The 15,584-nt window shown below is 45.4% G+C and overlaps 1 protein-coding gene across 1 annotated transcript in view; it reads left to right on the forward strand.

Moving 5' to 3' along the window:
* ANO2 (anoctamin 2) overlaps window positions 1-15,584 on the forward strand; it is a 325,024-nt gene that overhangs the window by 257,797 nt on the left and 51,643 nt on the right. The gene's annotated exons all lie outside the window — the stretch shown is intronic.

A 15,584-nucleotide genomic window follows, 5' to 3' on the forward strand; every position in this document is an offset into this window, starting at 1 on the left:
CTGAGTGCACTGTCACCTGCCTCCCAGGCCCGTGTACATGAGGAGGCCTCCATAGCTTCACAGACTTTGGGGTCCCACTGCTTTATTAAATTAAAAAAAAATAAAAATTTTTAAAAGAACTGAAATGCCACCAGGAAGTCCTGAGTCTAAAACTTTGTGTCTAGTTCTAAGCTATCCTCAGCAAAAGTCAATACCTTACCACTAAGGAGAGAAGAGAAGGAAGAAAGGGAAAAGGAGGGGAAAACTCTGCACCAAAGGCTGCCGGAACGTCAAAAATTCCTTAAAGAAGAACACTTTGGGTATATATGGATGGATCTAATTTCCATCAGATGTGGGCGGTGTGTTTTTAGAGCGCAGGGCGAAGTGCCGGCTGTACTAGCTCAGAATATGGGGATGAGCCATCGGCTTCACTGCAGCCTGAGGCTGCTCAGGAACCTACATCCAGAGCAAGGATACGTGTGGATGCGTGTGGGTGTGTGTGAGTGCGTGTGGGCCAGGCTGGGACCTATGCCTTCCTGGGGGGGAGACCATAGTGGTGGTAATTTGAAATCTGGCCTGAGAGTCAGGTCGCCGGGTTGTGTTCCTGCTCTGCCACCAGCTCCTACTCCCTGGGTGGCCTTGGGCAGCTGGGGAGGAAGCGTCGCCTGCCTGCCCATCTGGGGGCCAGGGGAGGGTGGGGCAAGAGCGTTCTACCACTGTCTGAGGGCGCCTCAGTGATGCTGGATAAAGTACTGTAAATGCTGTCTGGGAAGGAGAGAGGAGGTGGGAGGCTGCTACTAATAATGAAAAAGATGTACTCATGGTTGTAGCCCAAGTTTGTGGAACAATTCATTCCAGTTATATGAAGCTAATATTAGTAAGAGTGCTACTTATAATAGTTGAATATAACTGGCAAGAATTCCTTTCCAAATTTGAGCTGTAACTATGAACAACTCTCTTTCATTTTTCCAGTTAGTCATGAAAGCACTTCTCTCTCCTATTAGCAAGAAGTCCAATATGTTCCTCTCCCTTTCTTTGAGTTTTCTGAGAACCCAGGGACGCAAACCAGGACAAAGGAAAGGAGTTGTGGTGCTCGTTCTGTGTTTGCCACATTCTCTCCAGATCTCTTCTTCACCAGGTTCTCTGCCCCCGAACCCCAGCAGATCGTGCCACCTGAGCTCCCCGACTCTGACTTCTGGTTGGGTTCAGCCCGCAGGAAGTAATGGAAGGAGCTTAGGGGACAGGAGAAGGAATTGGGGCTATTTCTTTCCTGATTCTCCTTCACCTCTGGCAAAACTCCATCCTTTCTCAACTACAGCTTCTACAGGATGCGGCCTCCCTCATGGTCCTTCTTGGGCTCCAGTAACACCATTTCTTCTCCTTGTCCCGTCATTGCTATAAGTAGTGCCTTCATTAGAATTGTTTCCTTTGAACCATCTGAGGTGAATTCTATTTCCTGCTGGCACCCTGACTAATAGAGGAGGTCAGGCCAACATCCACACTTAAACAAGCAAATGCCTGAAGTATGACCAGCCCTCACTCCTTCAGATCTCATTGCTACACGACATTGCTATTGGGTGCTGGCCCTGTCCCATCAGACAGAGGAGGCTGCTGAGATAGTCCCTGCATACCGCAGGTCCCGGAGAGGCCACCAGGCTCTTCAAGGGAGGATGGTCCTGGTCCTCTCCTTCAGGGTAAGCTCAGTCTAGGGACTGCAGCTCTCAGGACACATAAACACCTCCACCCTCATTTCCAGGATATCATCCTCCACAGAGACCCAGAACCAAGGACACCCTTCTCTCCTTGGAAATCCACCCTAACTGCATACAGCTTGTCTTCTTCTTTTTTTTTTTTTTGAGGAAGATTAGCCCTGACCTAGCTACTCCAGTCCTCCTCTTTTTTGCTGAGGAAGCCTGGCCCTGAGCTAACATCAGTGCCCATCTTCCTCTACTTTCTATGTGGGACGCCTACCACAGCATGGTGTGCCAAGCAATGCCATGTCCCCACCCGGGATCCAAACCAGCGAACCTTGGGCAACTGAGAAGTGGAACGTGCGAACTTAACCGCTGCACCACCGTGCCAGCCACAGCTTGTCTTCTTAAACTTTCAAAAGACAATAGATCTGATGATACCCCATTTCACCTCTCTCTGAGGGAGGTGGTTCCCAGTGACTCCAGGGGCCCTCAGCACCCCAAGTGATGCCAAAGTGCCCACCCTGACCTTCTCAGAGGGCTCTGTCAGAGATTTTTAGGTACCTTGTGCCATTTGTCTCACTAAAGAAGAGGAAACAGCTGTTCAGATGAAATGTCTGATAGAGTGCCTTGCTAAACTATAATAACGAAAGCAAATGTTTGAGACCTTATACTATGCTCGGTGCTTCCCATACTTTCTTTCACTTGGTCTTCACAATAAATATTTAAAGAAGGTGCCATTTTAGTAATTAGAATGACAGGGCTCAGAAAGGTAAGTCACTTACCTGGGGACACTGGGACAGAAAGGGCTTCTGAGTTCCAGCCTAGTCTTCCTGTATTCTTCTATAATAGCCTTGTGAATTGTATCGTAGAACATAGAAGAGCAGAAGCAGGAGGGACTTGGGAAATCACCCAGTCCAACCTCCACATCAAGGCCCAGACTTGCTCGAGGTTCTGAGTCCTTAAAGCTGGCCAGGTGCTTTGAAGGATAGTTCTCAATTTATACAATGCTCCACCAGCCCTGTGGCGTGACTCAGTGGGGGAGGGGGGACCAAAGCACAGAGGTCCAAGGACTCAGTGTGTCTAACTCTGAGCTCTTAATTTTTCCTCTAAGCCTGTTGCTGTTCATCATTCTTCTGTTCTTATTTTGCATCATTCTTCCCATCTCAGGCGATGGCACTGCCAGCCACTCAAATGCGCTCATCAAAATCCAAGCGTCATCCTGGAGCTCTCTCTCTCTTTTTCACCCCTAGAATCCAGTCTGTTAAATATTGTCTACTCCACCTTCCAACATATCCCAGATCGGATCACTTTTCCCAGGTTCCATCCTCATATTGGTCATCTTTTGCCTGGACAATTCTACACTTGGTTTTTTTCTCTCTGCTTCCACTTCTGCCCGCCCCTGCAACCCTCACCACACATACACAGTTCATTTTCTGTGATCTTTTTAAAATTTACTGTCACTATACGTCTCCCCTATGCAAAGCCTTAAGGTGACTTCTCATTGTGCTTCCAGTGAATCTGAAGTCCGTCCCGTGGCCCGCAGAGCCCTGTTCACGAGCCCCTGCCCTCCCTCCAGCTCCACTGCCTGACACTTCCTCCTTGCTCCGAATGCTCCAGTCACTTGGCCCTATCTCTTCCTTGTACATCCTTAGGTCTCTTCTGTCCCCAGGCCTTTCCCTTGCTGTTGCCACCTCCTAGAACCCTCCCCATCTCCTTCATGCTGGTTCTTCCTTATCCTTCAGGTCACAGCTGAGAGGTGACCTCCTCAGAGCCTTTCCTGACCATTCTGACTAACGCAGTCTTCCTGTCACCTTTTCCTTCTCCTTCTCATGTCCTTGCCTGTTCCTTCAATACTCAGTGCTCTCTGAAATGGTCCTATTTGTCTACCTCTCTCTTCTAGACTGTAAACTCCACGTGGCAGGGAGCTTACTGGTTTGGCCCATCACTGTATTTCCAGTGCCCAAAGCTTGGCACATAATAGTACTTGATAGATAATTGTTGAGTGAAAAAAGATAATGATGGAAAAGGTAAAAACATTCTCTTTGAGTGGCCTTCCCCTGGGAAGACATGAGGGGATGGACAGAGGATGGAATTACTCCATTCCTACTCACTGGGGGCTTGGTTTCCAGACCCACGTGCACATTTGCAAGATGACTCACTGGTCTTGTGTCTGCAGTTGAAGCTGGGAGTGCCTACTTGCTCTCTCCCTGCTCTTGTCATTGCCTTGGGGAGAAAATCCCCAGGGCAGTTGTAAGAATCAAATGAGGAATCCCATTCGATGCCAGTGCCTGGCACACAGTGGGCACGGGGCATGGAGTTCTCATGACTGACCCGTAACAGAACACCGCTCGCACCGCTGCTAGCTCCTCTCTCTCTCTTCCGGGACTCCCTTCCTACGTAGCCTCCTTTTCCCTTAAAATGAGATGCCCTAGGGTGCTGTCACCTTGGGCTAGGCTGCTAGACAGCACAGTAGGTCTCATGTCCCTTGTCTGGGAGAAAGAGTCACCTTCCTGACTCTGTGGGAGGGGTCCCTTGTGCTAAGAAACTCTCTAGGGCTACAGGAGTATCTCAGGAACACCCATCCTTAATCTCCAGTTCTGGGTTCTCAGCTCCCCTAGGCAATGCACTGGCTGCCTAATTACCCAGCTGGCTGGCTTCTCCTAGGGTGATTCCCTCCTCATGGTGCAAACAAGGCCACAACATCGCACAGGAGGCTGTGACCACACCGCACCCCCCACCCCCCGGCCCTGTGCGCGCACACACACGCACATACACAAATGGAAGGAATGCCAGATGGTTGGGCTGTCAGAAAACACTGCTATTTGCAAAAGCTTGATCTGCCCTGGGGGAGAGGCAGGGAGAGGAGCATGCACCTTTGCTTTCTGACTTGGCCGCACAGGTTCAGGCCCTCCATCCCTCTGCCCAGAGCGGGGCCAAGACTGGTACAGGTTGAAATATATACTTGGACATCTTCTCATTTTGTCTTGTCACCATCATTATGTATCTGATGGCTGGATTGTCGGGGACATCAGGTAGGAGGAGCTGCTTTTCCAAAATTCAGATTCTGCTGCTGGCATCCTCTTGCTGGCCATGCTGTTTCCATATGATTAGGATGGAGCTCTGGGGACTTTGAGCTCTGAGCTGCCGCCTGGGACCACCTTGGGCTTTCATACTAATTATTTTCCAAGGCAGTTTACAGCTGGGTCATTTGTACACATATTTTTTCATGACACAATGCACCAGAGGGTTAACACTTAAAGGAAAAGGGGGTGGGGAATGGCTCTGCACAGGAATCCTATCTGGTTGTCCTCCCTGGTCCTGGAGGCTGCCCTCTGTTGGAAATCTGCTCCAGTGGGTCGGGAGCAGGTGAAACCTCAGATGGCCTCTAATGGCCCTGGGGTGGCTTTCTGGGGGAGGCGGGGTCTTAGGAGCATGTGAGTGATGGCTGCTTCTACGTGCTCACTCTCTCTCCATGTTGACTCTCCTCCTTTATATCCCTGTAGCGATTGATACCAAAGGCACTTTGTTTGGAGTTTCACGGAGCACAGGCTAGGCCATTTTCCCATGGGGCTCAGATCCAGACCACTTGAGAGGTCTATGTCTTGTGAGGGGATCTTGCCAGGTGGCTTGAAGTGCAAATTGCCCCACCCATCCTATAGGCATCATCACATACCAAGTGGATGCTGCGAAAACTTCTTCCATTTCTCAGTCACATAGTCTCTGTCGTAGGCGGGTGAGACTCCTTGTGCTGGCTGTTGAAAGGGATCCAAAAGTCCAACTGGATCTCCAGGGCTTTGACATTCTGCCCTTCCCCGCCACACCCCCCACCGCCTCCTGTTCTCTCACAGCCCGTGAGGTGTTCTTGAGGCCCTCCTTCCCCAGAAAGCTCAGCAAAGCCCAGAACATTGCCACGGAGCTTCTCTGAGGTGGGACCCCCTAGATGATTTAGTGGCCTATCGAGTGGATTTGGATTGTTTATTGGAAATACCCATTATTTATGGTGGCTCATGGCCCTAAAAGCATTGGCACAGGCTGTTTTTAGGAATAAGACTAATAAATAATAATCTGGCCCATGATTTATCAGTATGGAGGAAGGGAGCCACTCACTTCCAGTTGAAGCAAAGAGCTCTGAAGGGACTGGATTCTCTTTCCAGAGAAGTTGGAGGAAGTTCCTGTAGGGATTGGGGGATCTGTGTACAAAGAGTTCAAAGGAGATTATAAAAGAAAATCAAAGACACGTGCCTCTCCGTGCCTTATCCTTAATCCCCTTCCGGCCACATTTACAAGCTAAGTTTTCCAAATTTTCAGATCCTCAGACCTGATTACTTATTTTTCAGATGACATCAGTTTTAATTTCCTTATCCCCAAAATATTTAAAAGTGAGAGGCAAGATGCAGTTAAGTTACGATTGAATCGGCTGCCTCAGGCATACTGAGCAGAGCTCAAATTCCTATTGAAAAATTTCCCTCCCTCCCTCCTTTCTTTCCTTCCTTTCTTCCCCTCCTCTTCCCCCTCCCTCCTCCTTCTCTCTCTCTCTCTCCCCTCAGTCTCTGTCCTTTGTAACCCAGATACGACAGGACACCATGGGCAGTCTCTGTCCATGCCCCTGTGCCCATCTTGAAGCAGGACTCGGTCCTTCAGCACATGCCTCCCCAAGAACAAATCCAGGATTCCCTGCGCACTCGTAAGGAAAGCGGGTTTGAACGACTCTTTACTGAAGATTCTGTGGAGAGGCAAATGAGGGAGTCACACCACAAATTACACAGCCGAAGTTAATGAAAATTTCCACGGGGCATTTTGGGGCTGTCACCCGCTTACTTATGTTTCTTCTTCTTTGGCGGCAGCCACCTCGTCTCCCTCTCTGCCCTTCCCCTCCCATCGCACTGGCTCTAGCCTTTTCTGGGTCCTGCATCTAACTCGAACACCCGCATCTCTTGTCTTAAGAAGGGAAATTTAACTCTGCTTTGGGATCTCCCCTCTAGTATCTTCATACCCATTATTCTGCTCAACAGGCAAAGTTTCCTCCTTAGGATTTGCCCTCCTTGGAATGTGACAGGGAATTTTTAGTAGATGACAAATATTTTGTCAGTATTTCAAACAGTGTTTTTTTCACGTCATTCATTCCTTCGATAAGTGCGCATAGTAGAGTATATCTGACGACAGCTGTGGTCCTCCCAGAAGATGTCTCTCTCTGACCTTGCTCACTGTATAAAAAGCCATCCAAACTGCACGTGGTGGGGCCGGGGTGGGATGCGGGTCAGGGAGGTAATAGGGTTAGCAGCCACATGGGGGTTCGGAGTTATGAGATCTTAAAACTGAAGGTGACCTTAGAAATCAATGGCAGGCATCTCCACCTGGGCCGCGGAACTGTTTCCTTTAGTCGGGGGGAATAAGAATCAGACTGAAGAAGGGATGTGGATCTTGAGCTCAGGGAGGACCTGATAAGCACAAATCAACAGGGAGACGCTGCCCTCTTTGTAGGGGCAGGATTTGTAGAGGGGATGGAAAGGCCTTCAAGGTGAAGTTCTGAGGGGTGTTGCTAACATATGTAGATGAAGGAAGAACTAACAAGGGGCAGTGTTAACTGTAAATAGTAAGCACAAATCCTTATCCAGTGCTTATTGGGCGAGGCAGTGTGGGATTGCCCAGGACTGTGCATGGGCTCATGGGCTGTGTGTGTGTCCACCCAGGCGTGGCAGCAAGGAGAAAACCACAAGGCTGTCTACCAACTGAGAGATACTGTGGTAGACTTTTCCAGCTTTGTCTCCTATAGAATTATGAGGTTGTCTCCAGATTCCTTAGCAGGCAATGATTTGCTAGAGTTGCCTGGAGGACCTCAGGAAGCTTGGGCTGTGGTTCTGTGCGGATGGGGACAGGGGCCCTGTTGATTAAACTTTCCCAGCTCTGTGCTAGCAGTGTCAACCACCAGCCATGCCCTCCATTGATAGGTAGAAAGTGATCAGTAATCGACATGGAAATGATGCCCAGAGCCTCAGGGGGCTAGACATGGGAACAGACATCTGGGCATGGACGACCCAACTGTGTTGTTGAAAGCAAGGGTGCTGGACCTGTATGATGGTGAGGATGATGATGTTCGGGACAGGAGGAGCTATTGTTTTCTGAGGGCCACCGTGTACCACGCTCTAGGCTGAGTGCTTTAAAAGCACTACCATTGTGTCTTCAGGGCAACCCTATGAGGCCAGTGTCATTTTCATTTTTATATAACTTCTCTCCTCTAATTACTTTCTGCATTTGAGCTCAAATATGTCTGATGTTAAAATCTACACCTTACAACCATCTCTGTAGCAAAACAAAGCAAGCAAGTAATGCCTCCCCTCAACACACTGCTGAGCCACAAATAGGGTGACGGGGTGCTCTGTCTGTTCAGCATGGCCTGCCATGGCCTCCAGGGCTGTTTACCTACATATGTGCCCTAACGTGGGTTTCAGGATGAAGGGGCGCATGGAGAGTGAGCCAGTATTCAGTGTTACTGGCTCTGTAGGAGTGTTGCCATGTTTCTCAGGGCTCATGGGGACCAGGACAAGTGAGTACCTCTCATTTCCCCAGGTCCTTCCAGCCTCAGGGAGAAATCAAGGCCAGGATCACCATTGTGATAGTAGCCCTATAGGGTCTCTAAGTGTTCCCATTCTCATGTCCCCTCCCAGGGCCATGGGGCACCAGGGGCTCACGTCTTCCTCTTGCAGTGGCCTTAGTAGCCCTCTGCTCCTGCTTGGGCCACCGCTGATGCTGTTGGGCATCATCTCCTAATACTCAAGCAAATGAGTGAGGAGCTCACCGTGCTGGGTGGGGAAGCAGACCATAGAAATGCAGTATTCTTCTCCCCGGGAGCTTCTTCGGCCATGAGAGGGAGATGACACCTTGCTGCTCAGCGTAAATCTGGAAGAGACTTGGATGTTTGAAAAAGACTTTCACAGAGACTTGCTAAACGCAGCTCCTTGAAGGAAGTGGTGAATTCTTCATTCATCCAGTCATGGCACCTGGCACACAGCTGGTGCTCAATGAATAGAACAGTGACAGATCTTTCTTAGGTGCATCATGTTAGGCGGGGGGTGGAGGGTGGGGAGGTGAAAGAGGATGTGCGGTGTAAACATTAATCCATCAAAGATCCTGATTTCACAGTGTGGTGTAGTGGAAACTGTTTTTGGAGACCCACAGATCTGGGTTCAGATCTTACCTCTGTCACTTACTGACTGTGTGATCTTGAGCAAGCCTCTAACATCTCTGGGCCTTAGTTCCCTTTATCAGTGAAAGTGAGACATAATACAGTATTTCCCCTTATCCAGGGGCCATACATTCCAAAACTTCCAGTGGGTGCCTGAAACTGTGGACAGTACCAAACCCTATATATGCTATGTTTTTTCCCTATACAAACTTGTTTAAGGTGTGACAGCAAAACTAAAACAAATTTCTTTTTCCTTCTTCACAATTTTTTTTTAAAGACTGACCCCTGAGCTAATATATCTTGCCAATCTTCTTTTTCTTCTTCTTCTTTTTCTCCCCAAAGCCCCACAGTACATAGTTGTATATTCTGGTTGTGAGTGCCTCTGGTTGTGGTATGTGGGACGCCGCCTCAGCATGGCCTGATGAGCGGTGCAATGTCCACACCCAGGATTTGAACCTGCGAAACCCTTGGCCGCCAAAGTGGAGCACATGAACTTCACCTCTCACCTCACGGGGCCGGCCCCCCTGCTTCACAATTTTATGGGTTGAAGATTTGTTTTTGCTTTAGGAAGTATGGACACTTTAACTATGTTAATTCTTCCAATCCAGGAGCACAGAATATCTTTCCATTTCTTTGTGTCTTCTTTGATTTTTTTCAATAATGTTTTATAGTTTTCAGTGTACAGATCTTTCACCTCTTTGGTTAAGTTTATTCCTAAGTATGTTATTCTTTTTGTTGCAACTGTAGATGGGATTGCATTCTTAATTTCTCTTTCTGCTACTTTGTTGTTAGTGTTTAGAAACACAAGTGATTTTGTATGTTGATTTTGTATCCTGCAACTTGACTGTATTCATTTATTATTTCTAAAAGTTTTTTAGTGGATTCTTTACGGTTTTCAATATATAAAATCATGTCATCTGCAAAGAGTGACAGTTTCACTTCTTCTTTTCCAATATGGATTCCTTTTATTTCTTTTTCTTGCCTGATTGCTCTGGCTAGGACTTCCACTACTATGTTAAATAAGAGTGGTGACAGTGGGCATCCTTGTCTGGTTCCTGTTCTTAGAGGGATAGCCTGATTGTTCTGGCTCAGACTTCCACTACTGTGTTAAATAAGAGTGGTGAAAGTGGGCATCTTTATCTGGTTCCTGTTCTTAGAGGGATGGTTTTCAGTTTTTCTCCGTTGAGAATGATATTTGCTGTGGGTGTGTCATATATGGCCTTTATTATGTTGAGATATTTTCCTTCTATACCCATTTTATTTAGAGTTTTTATCATAAATGGATGTTGTATCTTGTCAAATGCTTTCTCTGCATCTATTGAGATGATCATGTGGTTTTTATTCTTCATTTTGTTAATGTGATGTATCATGTTGATAGGTTTGTGGATGTTGAACTATCCTTACATCCCTGGAATGAAACCCACTTGATCATGATGTATGATTTTTTTTTAAGATTTTATTTTTTCCTTTTTCTCCCCAAAGCCCCCCAGTACATAGTTGTATATTCTTCGTTGTGGGTCCTTCTAGTTGTGCCATGTGGGACGCTGCCTCAGCGTGGTTTGATGAGCAATGCCATGTCCGCGCCCAGGATTTGAACCAACGAAACACTGGGCTGCCTGCAGCGGAGCGCACGAACTTAACCACTCAGCCACGGGGCCAGCCCCTGATGTATGATCTTTTTAATGTATTGTTGTATTCAATTTTCTAGTGTTTTGTTGAGGATTTTTGCATCGATGTTCATCAGTGATATTGGCCTGTAATTTTCTTTTTTTGTGTTGTCCTTGTCTGGTTTTTGGTATCAGGATAATGTTGGCTTCATAGAATGAGTAAGGAAACCTCTCCTCCTCTTCAATATTTTGGAAGAGTTTGAGAAGGATAGGTATTAAGTCTTCTTTGAATGTTTGATAGAATTCACCAGGAAAGCTATCTGGTCCTGGACTTTTATTTTTTGGGAGGTTTTTGACTACTGTTTTGATCTCCTTACTGGTCATTGGTCTATTCAAATTCTCTACTTCTTCGTGGTCCAGTTTTGGAAGGTTGTATGTTTCTAAGAATTTAGCCGTTTCTTCTAGATTATCCAATTTGCTGGTATATAGCTTTTCATAGTATCTCTTATTATCTTTTGTATTTCTGAGGTTTACATTGTAATTTCTCCTCTTTCATTTCTGATTTTGTTTATTTGAGCCTTCTCTCTTTTTTTCTTGGTGAGTCTAGCTAAGGGTTTGTCAATTTTCTTTATCTTTTCAAAGAACCAGCTCTTGGTTTCATTAATTTTTTCTATTGTTTTTTAGTCTCTATTTCATTTATTTCTGCTCTGATTTTTTTATTTCCTTTCTTCTCCTGATTTTGGGCTTTGTTTGTTCTTCTTTTTCCAGTACCTTTAGATGTGCTGTTAGATTGTTTATTGGGGATTTTTTCGTCTTTGTTGAGGTTGGCCTGAATTGCTATAAACTTCCCCCGTAGAACAGCTTGTGGTGTATCCCATAGATTTTGGCATGTCACGTTTTCATTTTCATTTGTCTCTAGGAATTTTTTTATTTCTCCCTTGATTTCTTCATTGACCCAATCATTGTTCAGTAGCACTTTGTTTAATCTCCACATTTTTTTGGCTTTTCTGATTTTCTTCCTGTAGTTTATTTCTAGTTTCATACCTTTGTGGTCAGAAAAGATGCATGGTATTATTTTGATTTTCTTAAATTTATTGAGATTTGTTTTGTGGCCTAATATGTGGTCAGTCCTGGAGACTGTTCCATGTGCATTTGAAAAGAATGTGTATTCTGGGTTTTTTGGATGGAATGTTCTATATATATCCACTAAGTCCATCTGGTCAAATGTGTCATTTAAGGCCAGTGTTTCCTTATTGATCTTCTGTTTGGATGATCTATCCATTGGTGTAAGTGGAGTGTTAAAGTCTCCTACTATTATTGTGTTACTGTCTATTTCTCCTTTTATGTCTGTTAGTAATTGCTTTATATATTTAGGTGCTCCTATGTTGGGTGCATAGATATTTGCAAGTGTAATATTCTCTTATTGGATTGTTCCCTTTATCATTATGCAGTGCCCATCTTTGTCTCTTGTTACAGTTTTTGTTTTAAAGTCTATTTTGTCTGATATAAGTATTGCTACCCCTGCTTTCTTTTCTTTGCCATTTGCATGGGATATCTTTTTCCATCCTTTCACTTTCAGTTTGTGAGTGTCTTTAGGTCTGAAGTGTGTCTCTTGTATGCAGCATATATATGGGTCTTGTTTCTTTCTCTAATTTGCCACCCTATCCCTTTTGATTGGAGCATTTAGTCCACTGACATTTAAAGTAGCTATTGATAAATGTGTATTTATTGCCATTTTGTTACTTTTTTTTTCCTGGATGTTTTAGTAGTTCTTCTCTGTTCCTTTCTTTTTCTCTTGCTCTCTTCCTTGTGGTTTCATGACTTTCTTTAGTAATGTTTTATTTCTTTTATCTTACTTATTTATTATAGGTTTCTGATTTGTGATTACCATGAGGATCCTATATAATATTCTATGTATATAACAGTCTATATTGAGTTGATAGACTCTTTAGCTTGACCTCTTTCTAAAAGCTTTACTTTTTCACTCCCCTCCTCCCACATTTTATGTTTTTGAAATCATATCTAATCTCTTGTTTTGTGTGTCTATCCATTACCCTCTTATCATTGAAATAGGTAATTTTAGTACTTTTGTCTTTTAACCTTCATATTATCTTCACAGGTGGTTGATCTGTTACCTTTACTATATTTTTACATATATCAGTGATTTTATTGCCTGGTTTTTTGGGAGATTTTCTTGATAACTTTTTTATCCCTATTTGTGGTCATTGCTTTCCTGCTTAAATAAATCCCTTCAGCATTTCTTGTAGAACTGGTTTCTTGATGATAAACTCCTTTAATTTTTGCTTGTCTTTGAAGCTCTTTATTTCTCTTTCCATTCCCAATGACAACCTTGAGGGATAGAGTATTCTTGGCTGTAAGTTTTTTCTTTTTAGCACTTTAAATATGTCATGCCATTCTCTTCCTGCCTGTAGGGTTTCAGCTGAGAAATTTGCTGATAGCCTTATAGGCTTTCCTTTGTATGTCACTTGTTGCCTTTCTCTTGCCATTTTCAGGATTCTCTCTTTATCTTTAATTTTGGACATTTTAATTCATGTGTCTTGGTGTGGGCCTCTTTGGGCTTATCTTGTTTGGAGCTCTCTGTGCTTCCTGTACTTGGATGTTTGTTTCCTTCCTTAGGTTAGGAAAATTTTCAGCTATTATTTCTTCAAATAAATTTTCTGCCCCTTTATCTCTCTCTTCTCCTTCTGGGATACCTATAATACGAATATTAGTGCACTTTATATTGTTCCAGAGTTCCCTTAGACTGTTCTCATTCTGTCTAATCCTTTTTTCTTTTTTCTGTTCAGCTTGGGTGATTTCCTCCAGTCTTTCATCTAGCTCGCTGATCCATTCTTCTGTATCTTCTACTCTGCTATTGAGTTCTTCTAGTGAATTTTTCATTTCCAGTATTGTATTCTTCATTTCTGATTGGTTCTTTTTTATGTTTTCCAGTTCTTTGTTGATGAGCTCCCTGTGTTCATCCAGTCTTCTCCCAATATCTGTGAGCATCCTAATGAGTTTCTGTTTGAACTCTTTGTTGGATAGGTTGCTTATTTCTGTTTCATTTAGTCCTTTTTCTGAGGTTTTGTCCTGTTCCCTTGGTTGGAATGTATTCCTTTGTCTCTTCATTATGCCTCTTTCTCTGTGCTTATATCTATGTATTAGGTGAGTCGGCTATGTCTCCTGATCTTGGGGAAGTGGCCTTATGTAAGAGATGCCTTTTGAGGCCCAGCAGTGTGCTTCCCTCTCATCACCAGTCTAAATGATCCAGAAGTGACCCCTTTGTGGGCTGCTTGTGTCCTTCTGCTGTGGCAGGGTTGCTCTTAATGTGGATACCCAGGGAGTCTAGTCTTTCCTTCCCTGGCCAGCTGTTTGTAAATCCAGTTTGGGGAGCCTCAGCACCATTGGCTACAAGGTCTAACAGCACACTTCTGTTGCAGTTTTCCTTCTAATTGGGTAGGTACCCAGTGTAGCTTGTTGCTAGGCTCAGGGGCTTACAGTTGCTATAGGTCTCAAGCCTACAAGGCTATTGTCAGTTCTCTTAGGAGTGCAGCCGAGTGGGGCTGGCCCTAGGCATGGGAGCACTCAATTGTTTCAGGTTTTGGAAGGTGGGGCTCATCCTTTTTATAGCTATTTGTGAAGCACAGCTGTTCTGCCACTGATAAGCCTCACTCCTCACAGGACCACACACACTGTCAACACAGTCCTGGTCTGTGCACACTTCCAAACCCCCTGGAGCATACCCTGACACCCCTTTGCAGAAGCCCCCACCTCTCCACCAATGTCCCCCACAGTTCACCTGGTCCTCACACAGGCCACAGAGGCGGACACACTTGCCTGCCTGTAGAGGATCAAGATACCCAGTCAATGCAGGCCAACAAGTAGCCTGAGGGCTTGCTGTTGGGTAGCACTGGTCCCTAGGGCTGGCTGCTTGCCCTGGCTGAACTGGATTAAATCTATGCTCTAGTAGACCCCCTGGGCTAAAAGGCCAGGGGGAGAATTTCAATGGTGTCTGCCGGGGTTTGTGTCAGCACGCCTGGACCAGGTCACAACAATGGCCACCTCCCAGTCTCTCCTCTCACTGAGATGCACCCAGAGCCCACCAGGTGAGTGTCTTTTCACCAAAGGACTGTCAGCCTTCTCTCCAGTGATTTTAGGTTGCTGAGATGGTGAGTTTGTGTGTGAGCCCTTTAAGACCTGGGTCTTTTCGTCTTTCATCCAATAGCTTTTCTAGGGGTATCCCTGCTGCAGTTAATAGCCAATGAAGCCAGATAGTAAGACCTTCGTCTCAGTTGTGCTGAGTCTGAAGGATGCTTATAGCCATATTGGCCCCTGCTCCAGACCTCAGTCCTCCAGGGAGGGCTTCGTGCCTTAGGGTGGCTCCTGCTTGGCCCGCTGAGAAACTCTGCTGCTCCTGAAGGTGACTTTTTTCTCTCCAGCAGGAATTTCTGCCTCTTCCACCTTAGTCAGGACTGTCCCTTGTTGTGGGGGTTCTGTTTATCCAGTTTTCAGTTTTCTATCCAGGGTAATTTTTCCAAAAATAGTTGTAACCTGGTTGTGTTCTTGGGAGGAGATGAGTTTAGAGGCTGCTTATGCTGCCATCTTGATGAGATCTCTATTGTGATTTTTAAAGGGCATGGATATAGGTAATTAATGTACAGAAATATAAAATACTGTAGAAGAAAACACAGAGAGATTACCAGCTGAAGGCATCTGGGGAGGCTTCAGGAAGGAGATTATGGGTAACATTTGATCTGGATGTTAAAGGATGTGAAGGATTTGTGTATGAAGAGATGGGTCAAGGAAGGGCATTCAAGAGGAGGCCACAGGGCCTTATGGCCACTTTTCTAATAATTCCTACAAAACTGTCTGTGATTCAGGTGGGCACACAAGTCAGGCGGGTCTACACACTGGTCTCATCTGGACACACAACTCGCTGGCTGGTATGAGCCCAGCTCTTTGGCCCTGTGCTCAGCACGCTTTCAAGCTATATTTATCAGTGCACGTGATGCAAGATCAGTATTTTCCTTCTACCACTGAAGAGTGTGGCCCAGTAATGTCTTATCTTTGCCAAGCTATTTTTTATGGTCCATGGAGACACCACTAAGCACTCTGCACATC

Source organism: Equus quagga, chromosome 1, assembly GCF_021613505.1.
Source record: "Equus quagga isolate Etosha38 chromosome 1, UCLA_HA_Equagga_1.0, whole genome shotgun sequence".
Taxonomy (NCBI): domain Eukaryota; kingdom Metazoa; phylum Chordata; class Mammalia; order Perissodactyla; family Equidae; genus Equus; species Equus quagga.